Raw genomic sequence first — 14,525 nt, forward strand, 5'->3', positions numbered from 1 at the left:
AATATGTGATATCCAAGGAACTACTGAGTCAAGATTAAAGGTACATTTTTCTAATTTGTCATGCAGGGAGTGTTCACATTGCAGAATGGCCCCCACATGCTGAATATATTCCTGCTTATTTTTACAGGATATCAAGATGACATCTATATAGACAACAGTGCAGATATATAGGAACTCGTGTAATACATCATTGATAAAGCATTTGAATGCTGCCACGGTGTTGCAAAGCCCAAAGGGCCTCACTGTGTATTCGAACAAACCAAACTTTCTCCAAGAGGTGGTTTTCCATTCATCTCCTTCCTTGACACGGATCAGGTGATATGCACCACGCAAGTCTAGCTTGGTGTAAATGGTGGACCCTCTGACTTGGTCCAACAGGGCTGGTATCAGAGACAAGAAGTAAGGATCTTTGATGGTTGCTTCATTAACCATTATATAGGAACTCATGTAATACATCATTGATAAAGCATTTGAATGCTGCCACGGTGTTGCAAAGCCCAAAGGGCCTCACTGTGTATTCAAACAAACCAAACTTTCTCCAAGATGCGGTTTTCCATTCATTTCCTTCCTTGACACGGATCAGGTGATATGCACCACGCAAGTCTAGCTTGGTGTAAATGGTGGACCCTCTGACTTGGTCCAACAGGGCTGGTATCAGAGACAAGAAGTAAGGATCTTTGATGGTTGCTTTATTAACCATTATATAGGAACTCATGTAATACATCATTGATAAAGCATTTGAATGCTGCCACGGTGTTGCAAAGCCCAAAGGGCCTCACTGTGTATTCAAACAAACCAAACTTTCTCCAAGATGCGGTTTTCCATTCATTTCCTTCCTTGACACGGATCAGGTGATATGCACCACGCAAGTCTAGCTTGGTGTAAATGGTGGACCCTCTGATTTGGTCCAACAGGACCAGTATCAGAGACAAGAAGTAAGGATCTTTGATGGTTGCTTTATTAACCATTCTGTAATCAATACAAGCCTGTATATCTCCAGATTGATTTTCTGTTTTTTGCCACAAAGAAAAGAGGCGACAAAATGGAAGAAGTAGAATGTCTTTTTATAAACCTCAAGTTCAACAACTCATCCACATGCTTGCGCAAATATTGATTCTCTGGTTCTGTTAATGCATATATTCTGCTGCATGGAAGGACCCCTCCAGAAACTGTCTGTCTGTAGGTCTGTCTGATGACCATAAACCCTATGGGGTGGCAAATTAGTTGTTTTGATTAGGTCAAAGACGTCTTGGAAATCCCTATATTTTTCTGTTAGAATAGTGGGAGAAGGGTCATTGGTTGCGGCACAATGTATGGATGTCACAGGATATCAGGCTTCTTGATAGCATGTGGTCATGCAGAAGGGGGAGTCTAAGGTGACTGTTCGAGAAACCCAATCGATTTTAGGACTATGGTGTTTCAACCAGGGAATAACAAAAATAATGCCAAAGGTGGGGGTACAAAATAAATCAAAAGTTTTATCTTCTGTATGATCATTATCACATACTACGGTTAACAGATTAGTGTGAAACCAAATAAGGCCAGAGGACAAGGCTGAGCCATCAACTGCCCCAACCTGTTTGGGTACTGCCTTGATAACACGTGACACTTCCAGCTTGGCTGCTTGGGCCAGTACATGGAAGTTAGTAGCACCTGAGTCTATGAGCACTGACAGACTGTCTATTCTGAGGGGATAGAATGAGGGTTACTCTAATGGTCAGGTATCTAGGTAACACGGTTTAGGATACTAGTAAATTATTGGGAGATCTGATGAAGTGACCCTCTCGGAGAGGCGATCTCAGTTCTGTCTGAGAGCATTAGTTTTCCTGCTGCAGTTCGGGAACACGCAAACTAGCAACACCTTTTTTCTTTTTAGGTTTAACTGTGTAGTCTAGTGCAAAGTGACCAGATTTACCACAATATAGGCACAGATTGGCCTTACAGTGTCGTTCCTTCTCTTTAATAGCTAAAAGATCTCTAACTTCCCCAATTTGCAGAGGTTCTGGTTCCTGTGCTTTTTCTTCGATTTCTTTATCTGTTTTTAAAATAACTACCCTGTGTTCACCCTGAGGACGTTCTGACTTCCGTTCTCCTAACCGATGACCTAGTCTCACTACTAAATTTATAAATTCAGCACAATCTTATGTAAGTTCAACAATATGGGATAAACTATCTTTTAAATCATCCCTCCGGCCTCTGTAAAAAAAGTGAGGTACGTTTTTTTTCAGGCCATCTAGTCTCAGTGATTAACCGGTTGAAAGTAGTAATGTAAGTGAGTAGATCCTTGGACCCTTGTTGGAAATTTAATCATTTGTTATCACAAGATTGAATAAAAACATGTTTCACAAACAATCGCGTTAGGGCTGCCTTAAAGGCGGCAAAATTATATAGGGTGGGATCATTGTTTTCAATAAGTAGAATAGACCAATTGGCGGCAACACCACCAATATAGGAAACTACAAAAGCTACCTAACAGCATCACATGTAAATATCTGAGGGTTACACAAAAAATGCAATTGGTATTGGATCATGAAAGCAGCTAAGTGAGAACTATCCCCAGTGAAGTTTTCAGGGTTGGCCACAGATGTCAGAGTGGTCACTGTTGCATTAAAATCTAGTCAGAGGGATTAGCAGGAGTGGAAGTCGGGTACCAAGTTTTAGGGAATTAATAATGGGCCTTGGACCTGAGTGATCCATCCATTGCATGAAGGATGTGGAACGTGATAGGGTTTCCCTGAGCTCTTGATGCTTGGTTCGTAATTTCAGGACTTGTTCCTGTAAATTTTGTCCTAGATTGCCAACTGCTCAGTAGGGGTTAAATGATCTGAATCAGTTACAGAATTGTGATCCATGATGACTTCGCCCCAATGGAACTTTAATGTTGTGGCTTGACTTTCTGTTCTGTGTGAGCCACTCAACTGAATTCCAGGCGTTCCGATGAGGTGATGACGATTCCCCAATCCCGGTGAGGACTAATGTGACCGCGATGAACAGTACAGTACCCTCTCTCAAATCCTCAATGAGGAGGGGTTTTGGGAAGAGAGGAAGAGAAAATACCAGCTTCTGCTTCGTGGACTGCAGAATCGCACTGCTGGAACCTGGACTGCGTGTCGTGTTGGGCATCCGGACTTTTGATTTCTCAAAATACTGGGTTCTTGGTTTTTAGGATTCAGCACTGCAAAATAATTAATTAATACATTGAACTTGCATAAACTATTGTACATAGCATAATGTTAGTTATTTTTGACAAGTGCATACATTTCTAGAAGGCTGAACAAGTATTTTCCTCTTTTTACTATACTTTCAGAGTCTCTGAAGCAATGTCCAAACTCAAAACAATCAACTTGCTTAAAGGGCTTCTTTGTGTTCTGGTGTAATCTCTTGCCAATAATAGTTTTGATAAACTTTCTTTCCAATCTCCTAATTCTCATGGGCGCGCTTGTTACAGGAAATATGTCTTTCCTTAATGTCTGTTTAGCGTATCTTGAATTCCCACTCAATCGATAAATCATGCTAGTTCTTGTTATAAATTAATTAAAGGACAGGCCTATGTTTTGTTTCATTTAAGCATTAATGTTTCTTTACCTTGAAATTAAGTTACTTGCTTGAAAATTTCAAAAGAACCCAAACTGGGTTTTTTCACCCTTCTTATTTTCTCTCTTTTACAAGAAATACAGGATTGTCGGCAGAAGACAGAAGAGGAGAGCCTGCACTCTGCAAGAAGCCAACCAGAGGGCGAGGATCACTGGAGCTGGACTGGAGGCTGTCCAGAGGATGAGAAATGCTGGAACTCGACTGGAATCTGGTCAGAGAACGAAGAACACTGGAACTTGACTGGAGGCAAGCTGGGGTACAAGGAACTTGACTTGTACTGGAACTCGAATGGAGGCAGGCTGGAGGACAAGGAAACAGGTGAGCAGAGGAATAGGTATGAAGCGCAGCCAGGCCTCAGACTCACAAGAATCCTTAAGTAATCAAATGTGCACATGTGCCTTTTGGCAGTTGATTGCTTGTTAAGGAAATGAACAATTATCCTCCTGATTGTGGCACATGTCCAATACAGATCACATTATAAAGAGCACATGTTTTGGCAGTTAAAGTTGGCATACGTTTAGCAGGTGGGATACAATGTGCATAATAACAACCATTGGTTAAAATAAATGAGACATTTAACAAGCGTTGGTTATTGCAAATCTGATATTCTAGAATGTAGTAAATGTACCCAAATAAGTCTGAAAGTTGCAAGCAACAGCATCTTACTGTAATCAAGCTCTTGGATGTGCTAGTGTACCCACAACAGTCTCCATTAGTCTATGGGAGACGCTATCAGGACCTAGGTTTTTTTGGGTCTCCGATTGATGCAAAATTAAATGAGGGCTGGTATGCAGACTCGATCATGACAGAGAATCTTAAAAGGCAATTGGTTGCCCATTTGCTGCAGAGCTACATATCAGACATGCTGCTTGTCCAAGAGACAACAGATTATTCTCCTGCTAAAGAAATAATCCCTTGATCCAGACAACCTTACCAACGTCACCCCTATTAACCACCTTCCATTCACAGGGAAAACTGTTAAAAAATGGTCGCCAACCAGCTGCAGAACTACCAGTCAGGCTTCAAAACATGCAGCACTGAGGCAGCCACACTGAAAGTAGTTGATGCCTTCCTCAGTGATAGGGACTATCTCTGTCTAGTGGTCCTGCTTGACCTCTCTTCAACCTTTGACAAAAGTTGATCATTCAGCTCTGATCAAGACCCTTCTAGGCATGCTTGGGATAGATGGGCATTATCTTGAAATAGTGTACATCCCACCTTACTGTTGCTGAGTTGCCCAACTAGGTTCCCCATGAGTACATACAGTCCCAATTTCCTGTTGAGTACCGCAGGATCTATCCTGTCTCCCAATAACTTTAACATCTTAGTGGAACCCCTTGGAACTATCTTGCAGATCGCAGTTTCAAGACCTATTAATAGGCAGATGTTGCCTGGCTCTACCTAAAAATATAAGAAACAAAATACACTCAAATGCTTTCACAAACTCTTCCTATCCAGGATGTCAACTAACTTCCTGAAGCTAAACTCCACAAAGACTGAATTCCTCTTGTTTGCCAACAGCACCAAACAACACCTTGGTCCAAGCCTGTCTCTCCAACTTGAAGCTACCAGCCTTAACTCCTCATCTGACAGACTATGTTAAACCTTGACACAGAAATCTTGTTCAGGCAGCACAATGCTAAGAAGACCACAATGACATGGTGCCAACTCTCCCACTCGAATAAGAATGATGACATGGTTTTAACTATCCCACTCTCGGAGAGTAAAGCCATTTCTTCTGGAAGATGATTTCAGAGCAACTGTAAAACCCTTGGTCTTTTCCCATCGTGGCAGAGACAAAGTTCTGCTCAGCTGTCTTTCCAATACAACCCTAGCACCATTGAAAGGTATCCAACAGTCACAGCTCATCAAGGGCTCAAAAAAATTCTTAATCACTCCCTTGTTAAAAGACCTACATTGGTTCTCTCTTCGAAACAGGATCATTGTCAGAATCACCTCCATCACTTACACACAGCACTCAACAAGACTGGTAAACGGACAGGTAGCCATGCCCTGAATGCCAAACTGTGTGACATTTATTTTGGCCCATGCATCAAGCTCAGCTGAAGTATGTACAGAGGGCTAGACCTGCCCTTTGTGATGCAAGAACCAGTACCTGTTGTCTGACCCTGAATGTGCGCCAAGAGTACTCTCACAAGTTGGAATTGGACCACTGTCCATGCTTTGGGTGAATCACATAAAGTAGTGATTTCAGCGTGCCATTTTCTTTGAATCTTTAGTGTCAACCAAACATTTCTGCGTTACAGAGAAGCAAGGCTGCAGGATCCTTTTGTATAAAGGATACCTGTTATGTGAAACCAAAGATCTTGCTCATGCATCTCGTATCGTTGTTGAGTGTGCATGTATAGGCAGTGACATTTTAGCACGTTTGACAGTAGGACTCTGTGTTCTATGAGTCTAGGTACAGGTCCAGTGGGATCGATTTTGAATGACCCTGGTTTTGACATGGCACAAGATGGAGGATAAGTGCAGATTCCCCCAGACAGTGGCAGCATATTGTCTGTATTCCTGGAGCTGGCGGACCCAGATACTGATGTGAGGGAAGCTGGAGATAGGGCTACATTTAGAAGGATGTAGTTGGCAAAAGGCGTCTGATTTAGTTTTTCTTGATCAATGCTATTTGGTAGATGGTGGGGGTAACTAATGGGATCCAAACCATGCCCTTCTTTTCCAATTTTAAGAGAAAGCTGACTTGCCAGAGAGTGATGGCAGGAGTGACCCATGTGGTGAATGTGTCTCTCTCCTGCCCTCAGTCTTTCTGCAGAGTTTCCTTGTGCGGTCTGTACGAGAATAAGCATCGTGTGTTGCCGGGCGCCGGGCTGCTGGCTTAAGAGAATGGTACTGAAACTGCAGATGCTATGCCTGAAAGTTGGGTCTCTGTAAAAGTGGAAACGCAATAACTGCAGAAAGACCATTGTGAAAGATTCAGCCAAGAGGTTGTAACTACCGCACCAGAACACCCGCCTGGATGGTTTGGAGTGCTACTGAAAATGATGAGTGCTGCCACTCAGACCTGCCTCACCAATCACCCCAATTATCTTTGTCTACTGCCATGAGGATGGATGTTAAATGGTTTGCCTCGCAGCTCAAACTGCTACTATAACCTTAAAACTAGACTTTTTTCAGAAAGAGTTAAGCAACATTGAACTGAGACGCACATTCGTTGTGACACTGTATGGGCCATCCGCACCCGTGCCTGATCCTGTCAAAACCAGTAGTGTGTTGGGGAGTTGACACGGGATCACAACCATAGCAAAATGAATGAGGATACTGGCGAAAAAGGGGGTTAATGGAGATGATACGGGATGTCAACCGCAGCAAAAAGAATGAGGATACTGGCGAAAAAGGGTTTTATTGGAGTTGATACGGGATCTCAACCATCGCTGAAGGAATGAGGATACTGGCGAAAAAGGGGGTTATTGGCACACTTGTTTAAGGCATCTTCGTTTGCAACCTTGTATGTAGTTTCCACTGAATTGTGTAGTACTTAGTTCTCATGCACAGTTAAAGTGCTTTCTTTTTACATGAAAATAAACGCTATGATGGGCATTACATTATTCTGTCTGTTGGTTCATTGTTAAGGTCTAAGATGCTTGCCCCCATACGATCTTCCTGAGAAGTCCGTGACTGCTCATCCTCACTTCCTTGAGAGTCAAGTACCGAAAGGGCTGTAATTGGTCCAGTTTGCATCATACCGTCTTTAGAATAGATTATTTTTCCATGACATACGTATGCAAAGTATTTCATCAGTATTATGTTTGGGCCAGGACGTCTCTAATCACTCTCCGCTAATGTTGACTGGTGATGCGGAAAGTGGCGCATAATGAGATGTATTTTGGATGCTTGGAAACAGAAAGGTAATTCATTCTTGACTCACTAAAGGGCTGCAGCCACTCAGTGTTTTGCTGAAAATTAAGGTAAAGTTGAGTCAAAGGTTCTGAAATGGGAATCATACAAAATAATTTAAGGAATCAAGCCATAACAAAAATAAAAACAGGCCCAGCTACTCTGTGATTAAAATTCCTGTTTACTGAAAGGACAGTATTGCTTCATCGAGAACACAAGCCATTGCAGGCACTAGAATGACTCACGAGCGAGTACGAAGATGTGGTTACTGGTTCAGCTAAAACCCATTATTTGCGGCTTAGGAGGCTAATTTACAAACTGTGACATAAAACAGGGAAGTTCATAGTTTGGCTTGAGTAAAAGAGAGGACGCTTCGACATGGACAGGAGAGTTAGGGAGACACCTGGGCCATTGGGTTACTACTGATGAAGAATAAGTAACCGAGTTTCTCATAATAATTATGCTGTCCTGTACGGTTCGAGAGCCCAATATCCGGACTTGAAAATTGTTTCATGCATGGACTAAAGAGGCATCAAGTTTCAACCACAAACGGAAGCAAAATAGATGAGGAACTGAAAGTAAAAGAGACTGCGTTAGTTGTAACAGAGGCAAATAGGGAAGGGTGTTGGTCCCAGTGGCCTTTCTGTTGAACTAAGTGGCCATTGAGTGTTCTGATTCCCCAGTTGCATTTACTCAAAGGGGTTTCGGATTTCAGGAAAAGACACTGTCAGCAGATGTGAGACATGCTAATGTGGTGCTGATCTATAAAGCAGGCAAGGATGTGTCTCAGTGCCAAACACATCACCCAGTCTCGTCAGTTAACGCCAATACAAAAATTCCCTCAAAGGTAATGAAAAGCTGATTGTTAACCTGTTTTACAGACTTAATACACCTGGATTAACCAAGGTTTATTCCATAAAGAAGGCACCATGGCCATTTGGTCACTCGATGCCGAGAGGCTTTCAACTATATGGAATGGCAATCCTTGTTTGGTGTCATGAGAGATAGGCTTCGTCTGTTGGGTCTCTTTGTTACACAAGGACCTGACAGCATCGGCGAAGGTCAACAGGAAAGTATCTGAAAAGTTCCCCCTTTGCAGGGTGAACAGACAGCGTGGCTCCTCTCTCCCTGTTTTAAGCTACAGGTGGAGCCCCTGGCATATTTGGGGAGTAGTGACTAGGCAAGGATTCCAGAGCAGGAATGGTAGAGAGGACCGAATACGTCTATGTGCTGATGACAATCTAATCTTCAGCTTATCACAATTCCACCATTCCAGGGCTTCTGTAAATATTTGTAGAATTTGGCCAGTCTTCAATGTTCAGTGTTATTGGGAATTTGTTCACCCTTTTTTAGTGCAGCGATAGAACTGGGACCCGGGAGATGAATAGCGTATTAACATATAGGAAGGTGGGTTTTGTTACTTCTGCATTGAGATAAGTTAGTGAATCCACTACAAATGTACACTAGACCCATTACTGAATGTAAATAATAATGTAAAGATATAAAGCATATTGGCGCAAACTCCCAATGACCCTGCTAAGTAGTCCAACAATGTACAAGAAGTTATATTTGCCTAGGTTTCTGTATATAATGTACAACCCCTGCGCTCCGATTCCTGAGTCCTTTTTTATGCCAGGCTGAAACTACTCTTTGAATGTTAACATAGGGCACCAAGGAGCTATGCGAATCACTCTTCAAGCTCCAACATTTAGCGTATGATTGTGAAATAGTCTTACGTAATTTGCTGGGTTATAACTGTGCTTTTTAACTAGCGGTACTTGATGACTGCGCATCCTCTCCTATGGAAGAACCATCGATTTGGCTTGATAGATTTGTTATGGGATGTAGAACTTACATGCCTGACCTATACCGAGCTAAATTGTTAGATACACTGCCTCAGGCTACGAAGATGGTAAACCTTGCATCGGTTAAAGCTCACAAAGCAATACGATGGGATAACAAAGTGATAAAGGAAACCCCTTTGTGGATGCATACAGCACTTGGGTATGTAGCCAACCTAAAGTGATATTGTGAGTGAGGCTTTATTGATATTGCTATTCTGGGAGACATGATTGGTTGCGCGCTAATGGTGTTTAACATTTGCAAAGCTGTTGACAACTTTTACCTAACCATTATTGAGCTACAGCTAAAGAGGTACAGGATCTGGGACAATTATAAAATGGAGATTAGGAAGAGAAGTTGATGCACCCATATGAAGTGATCGCCCAGTTAACTTTCAGGTTACTCCAATTGAAAGTGATACACAGAACAAAGTACCAGTGATCAAGGCAATATCTGATGGCATTAATCCGTAACCTGGCTTGTCAGAGATGCCAGATGGAACTCGAAACTTTTTTCAAACAATATGAGAGTACTTTCGATTTCTAGGTATCTATTCAAGGTGAGATCGTTGGTATAATGATAACAGTGGTATTGTTGACCCCTGGTAAGGCACTTTTGTGTGTTAGTGGGAAAGTTGACCTTTGTAGATATATTTTCTATAGTCGCGGGTTATTGGTGGCATGCAGAGACATAGCCAGGCTGTGGGGTAGTGACTCTGGCCCAGACCTGAAGCCAAACATGGAGAAGAGACATAGATTGGTGTACGACAATGGAAATATCTATTTACAAAAGCAGATGATGCCCGGAGAAATGGGACAAAACCTGGGACACATAAAGGCAATCCATGCTAGCATTTACTGAAAGAGTACAAAGAGTCAGTTGAGCTGCAGGAACAGAGAAGGAGGGAATGCCATGGAGAAAGGCGCATTATTCTGTCTTATGACGTTACAAATTACTTAACTGTGTTGTTTATAAATATGCTCGATCCTCATGTAGTCCAGAGGAATAATGGTGTCTGTTTCCATTTTGATTGTGACAATGCCAAGTTAGATTTCGTTACCTATATTTACATTGGAAAAATAGTAAAATGTATTTAAAAACATCTGCACTAACAGGGGTTTTACTAAAAACAGCTGCAGGCTCAGCACCTCTTTCCTCAGGTGTAATAGTGTCGCATCTCGAGGGGAAAGAGCAAGATGGTGGCGTGGGGCAGACTCTAGCTCGGTCCGCACCTAGGGCTGGAAAGAAGATCTTCGCGCAAAATATGCTGGACTAACACCCTACTCACACTTGTAGTACCTTAGAAGGAGCTGAAGAGTGACAAAAAGAGAGGTCACAAGACTGATATGTTGCTTACCTGGTGTTTAGAATATGCCTCGGTGCCAAGTCCAGCACATAAGGACTTGGCTGCTGCACAGGCATCTCCTTTACTTTGTTGGTCCACAAGAGTCAACAAGCATCCCCTGACTCTGTACATGGGATACTTTTTGACTCTATGCTCACAAAAAGGGATGTTTGGTATTGCTGGCGGGGCTCTTTACCTATGCCCACGATGTGCTCAGGGAGGGAAAGCAGCGTGAGCTCCTGTTGGAGAATCAGACAATGCATTGAACTCTTCCCAGCAAGGCGTTCAAAGTACTGAGGTTGCAAAAGGAAGGCAAGGAGCCCAACGAGCCTACTAGGCACGCTGAAATGCTTAGCACTAATGGAGCCATTGGAAGCCATTCGGTGGAGAACAAAATAGATGGCATGGGGCATTTGATTGTCAACAAGGATTCCAAAGTAGAGTCCAGGCTGGCCAAATTTCCACTAGCGTCAAGAGCACCACAGGTAGATGTAGGCTTTCAATGAAACATGTCTCTAGGTTTTCTGAAAACGAATCCCCCACCGACTTCTTTGCAAAAGACAATGGTGGATTTTATTTTTTAATCCCAAGGGTGCAGGGTCTATTGCTACTATAACTTCACTGGTTGATCCTGTTACACTTATTTCTGGAGATGATTTAGGACCCAACCCAAGCACAACTGTTATGATTGATAACATCCTTCTGAATATGCTAACTCCTACTCGCTTACAAGGGGGTGGTCCTGCAAGGAGTGAAATATATCCAACTGAGAATGAGACGCATACTGAGGCTGCACCTATACAACTAAGCCCAGTGATGTGTTTTTACAGGAGACAATGAGGCTCAAGAGACTCAGGTAGTCTTTGAGGCTTTAGTCTCATTATCGGATTTCCTTAAGTGTGGCAGCCTCACCATTACAGGTTCTGACTGCAAGCATGATTTTGAACCCGAGGACGAACATTTTATATTGAGTGCACAGCTAATAGCTGTCAGGAGGTCAGCCCCCAACAGCTCTATACGAATTGATGAAGGCAGAGTGGAAATACAGGGAGTGCAGAATTATTAGGCAAATGAGTATTTTGACCACATCATCCTCTTTATGCATGTTGTCGTACTCCAAGCTGTATAGGCTCGAAAGCCTACTACCAATTAAGCATATTAGGTGATGTGCATCTCTGTAATGAGAAGGGGTGTGGTCTAATGACATCAACACCCTATATCAGGTGTGCATAATTATTAGGCAACTTCCTTTCCTTTGGCAAAATGGGTCAAAAGAAGGACTTGACAGGCTCAGAAAAGTCAAAAATAGTGAGATATCTTGCAGAGGGATGCAGCACTCTTAAAATTGCAAAGCTTCTGAAGCGTGATCATCGAACAATCAAGCGTTTCATTCAAAATAGTCAACAGGGTCGCAAGAAGCGTGTGGAAAAACCAAGGCGCAAAATAACTGCCCATGAACTGAGAAAAGTCAAGCGTGCAGCTGCCACGATGCCACTTGCCACCAGTTTGGCCATATTTCAGAGCTGCAACATCACTGGAGTGCCCAAAAGCACAAGGTGTGCAATACTCAGAGACATGGCCAAGGTAAGAAAGGCTGAAAGACGACCACCACTGAACAAGACACACAAGCTGAAACGTCAAGACTGGGCCAAGAAATATCTCAAGACTGATTTTTCTAAGGTTTTATGGACTGATGAAATGAGAGTGAGTCTTGATGGGCCAGATGGATGGGCCCGTGGCTGGATTGGTAAAGGGCAGAGAGCTCCAGTCCGACTCAGACGCCAGCAAGGTGGAGGTGGAGTACTGGTTTGGGCTGGTATCATCAAAGATGAGCTTGTGGGGCCTTTTCGGGTTGAGGATGGAGTCAAGCTCAACTCCCAGTCCTACTGCCAGTTCCTGGAAGACACCTTCTTCAAGCAGTGGTACAGGAAGAAGTCTGCATCCTTCAAGAAAAACATGATTTTCATGCAGGACAATGCTCCATCACACGCGTCCAAGTACTCCACAGCGTGGCTGGCAAGAAAGGGTATAAAAGAAGGAAATCTAATGACATGGCCTCCTTGTTCACCTGATCTGAACCCCATTGAGAACCTGTGGTCCATCATCAAATGTGAGATTTACAAGGAGGGAAAACAGTACACCTCTCTGAACAGTGTCTGGGAGGCTGTGGTTGCTGCTGCACGCAATGTTGATGGTGAACAGATCAAAACACTGACAGAATCCATGGATGGCAGGCTTTTGAGTGTCCTTGCAAAGAAAGGTGGCTATATTGGTCACTGATTTGTTTTTGTTTTGTTTTTGAATGTCAGAAATGTATATTTGTGAATGTTGAGATGTTATATTGGTTTCACTGGTAATAATAAATAATTGAAATGGGTATATATTTTTTTTTGTTAAGTTGCCTAATAATTATGCACAGTGATAGTCACCTGCACACACAGATATCCCCCTAACATAGCTAAAACTAAAAACAAACTAAAAACTACTTCCAAAAATATTCAGCTTTGATATTAATGAGTTTTTTGGGTTCATTGAGAACATGGTTGTTGTTCAATAATAAAATTAATCCTCAAAAATACAACTTGCCTAATAATTCTGCACTCCCTGTATTTCCCTCAGATGGCCCTCATAACAGTGGGGCCACTGGTGGTGCCAACAAGGATGAGCTAATCTGGGATTCTGAGAAAATATAGCTAACCCTACCAACAAACTTCAGCAAGGGACATGATCTCTCATGCTTCAGTCAACATTGGCTGTTGTTTATAAGCAGCGCAATCTGTTCATGCAGAAAAAGTCTATAATCTGCCCCAGCTTCATAGAGAGGAATGCAAAAATGACTCACTTTGTCCTAAAAATTTCTCACCTTAAAACACAGGTAGCACTGCAGAAGATAATTAAGAATATAGGCGCCTGCTTAGCCGCTTGAACAATTTGGAGTCACGATCTTCGAGTCTTATGGAGTCAACGCAAGCTATGAAAAGCCAAGTTAGTCAACACGAAGTGAAACTGCAGGGTAGGTCCCAAGCGATGGAGGATATTGAGAATTGCATGAGGCAAAATCTCTGTGTGCTTGGGATCCCAGGGGGTAACAAATGCGACAATCCAAGAAGCTATGTTTTCAACCTATTTAAACAGATGTTCCCCCAGCTTAGTAACTGAGACATAGATTGTCAAATACAGTGGGCTTGCAGATTACCCTTCGGGAAGCCAAGCAAAGGTATAACATCATAGTACTCCTGTGCAATCTTGATCTATGTGGGGAATTTCATTTTTCTTTATCCCTTTTTTCAGCTGCAACTCCTGCGTAAACCTATCAAAGCTTGCAGAGTGGAGTTCTTCATCAGGTCTGAATTTGTCATGAAACAGTAAAACGTGGGTGGCGCCTTCTAGAGACGATCTCTTCTTTTCAGAAACATGGACCACTTTCTCCTTGCAGGAGCCTGCTAATGTGAAGATATGTTACCATAGTCAAATAGCATACTGCCAGGACCCAGCTAAAGCACAGGATTAAAGCAGTGGAGCAAGGCCAATACTAAATAATTCCTCATTAATTTCAGGCTCTCCTGCTTTCAGGCTCCTTGCTCCCTTCAGAGTTATGGACAGTGTATATTGTGCATACATTTGGCAGCTATAAACTATAGAAAGTACAAGCTCTAGCAAAGGTAATGCCTGATTATAAAAAAAATCTTCGCTAGGTTACTTTTGGCTGTCTTACTTTCACTTTTTGTCCTCTACCTCATAATTGCTTGGATTTTGTGAAATAAGTTGGGCAGGTTATAGTTTTGTCCCTGGGGCAGGCACTGTCAGCCTCGTCAAAATCTTATTACAAATGGTGGTATGGATGCAGGTTTTCATTTAAGGTATCTAAGTCCTACTT

This window comes from Pleurodeles waltl, chromosome 11 (genome assembly GCF_031143425.1).
Source record: "Pleurodeles waltl isolate 20211129_DDA chromosome 11, aPleWal1.hap1.20221129, whole genome shotgun sequence".
Lineage (NCBI taxonomy): Eukaryota > Metazoa > Chordata > Amphibia > Caudata > Salamandridae > Pleurodeles > Pleurodeles waltl.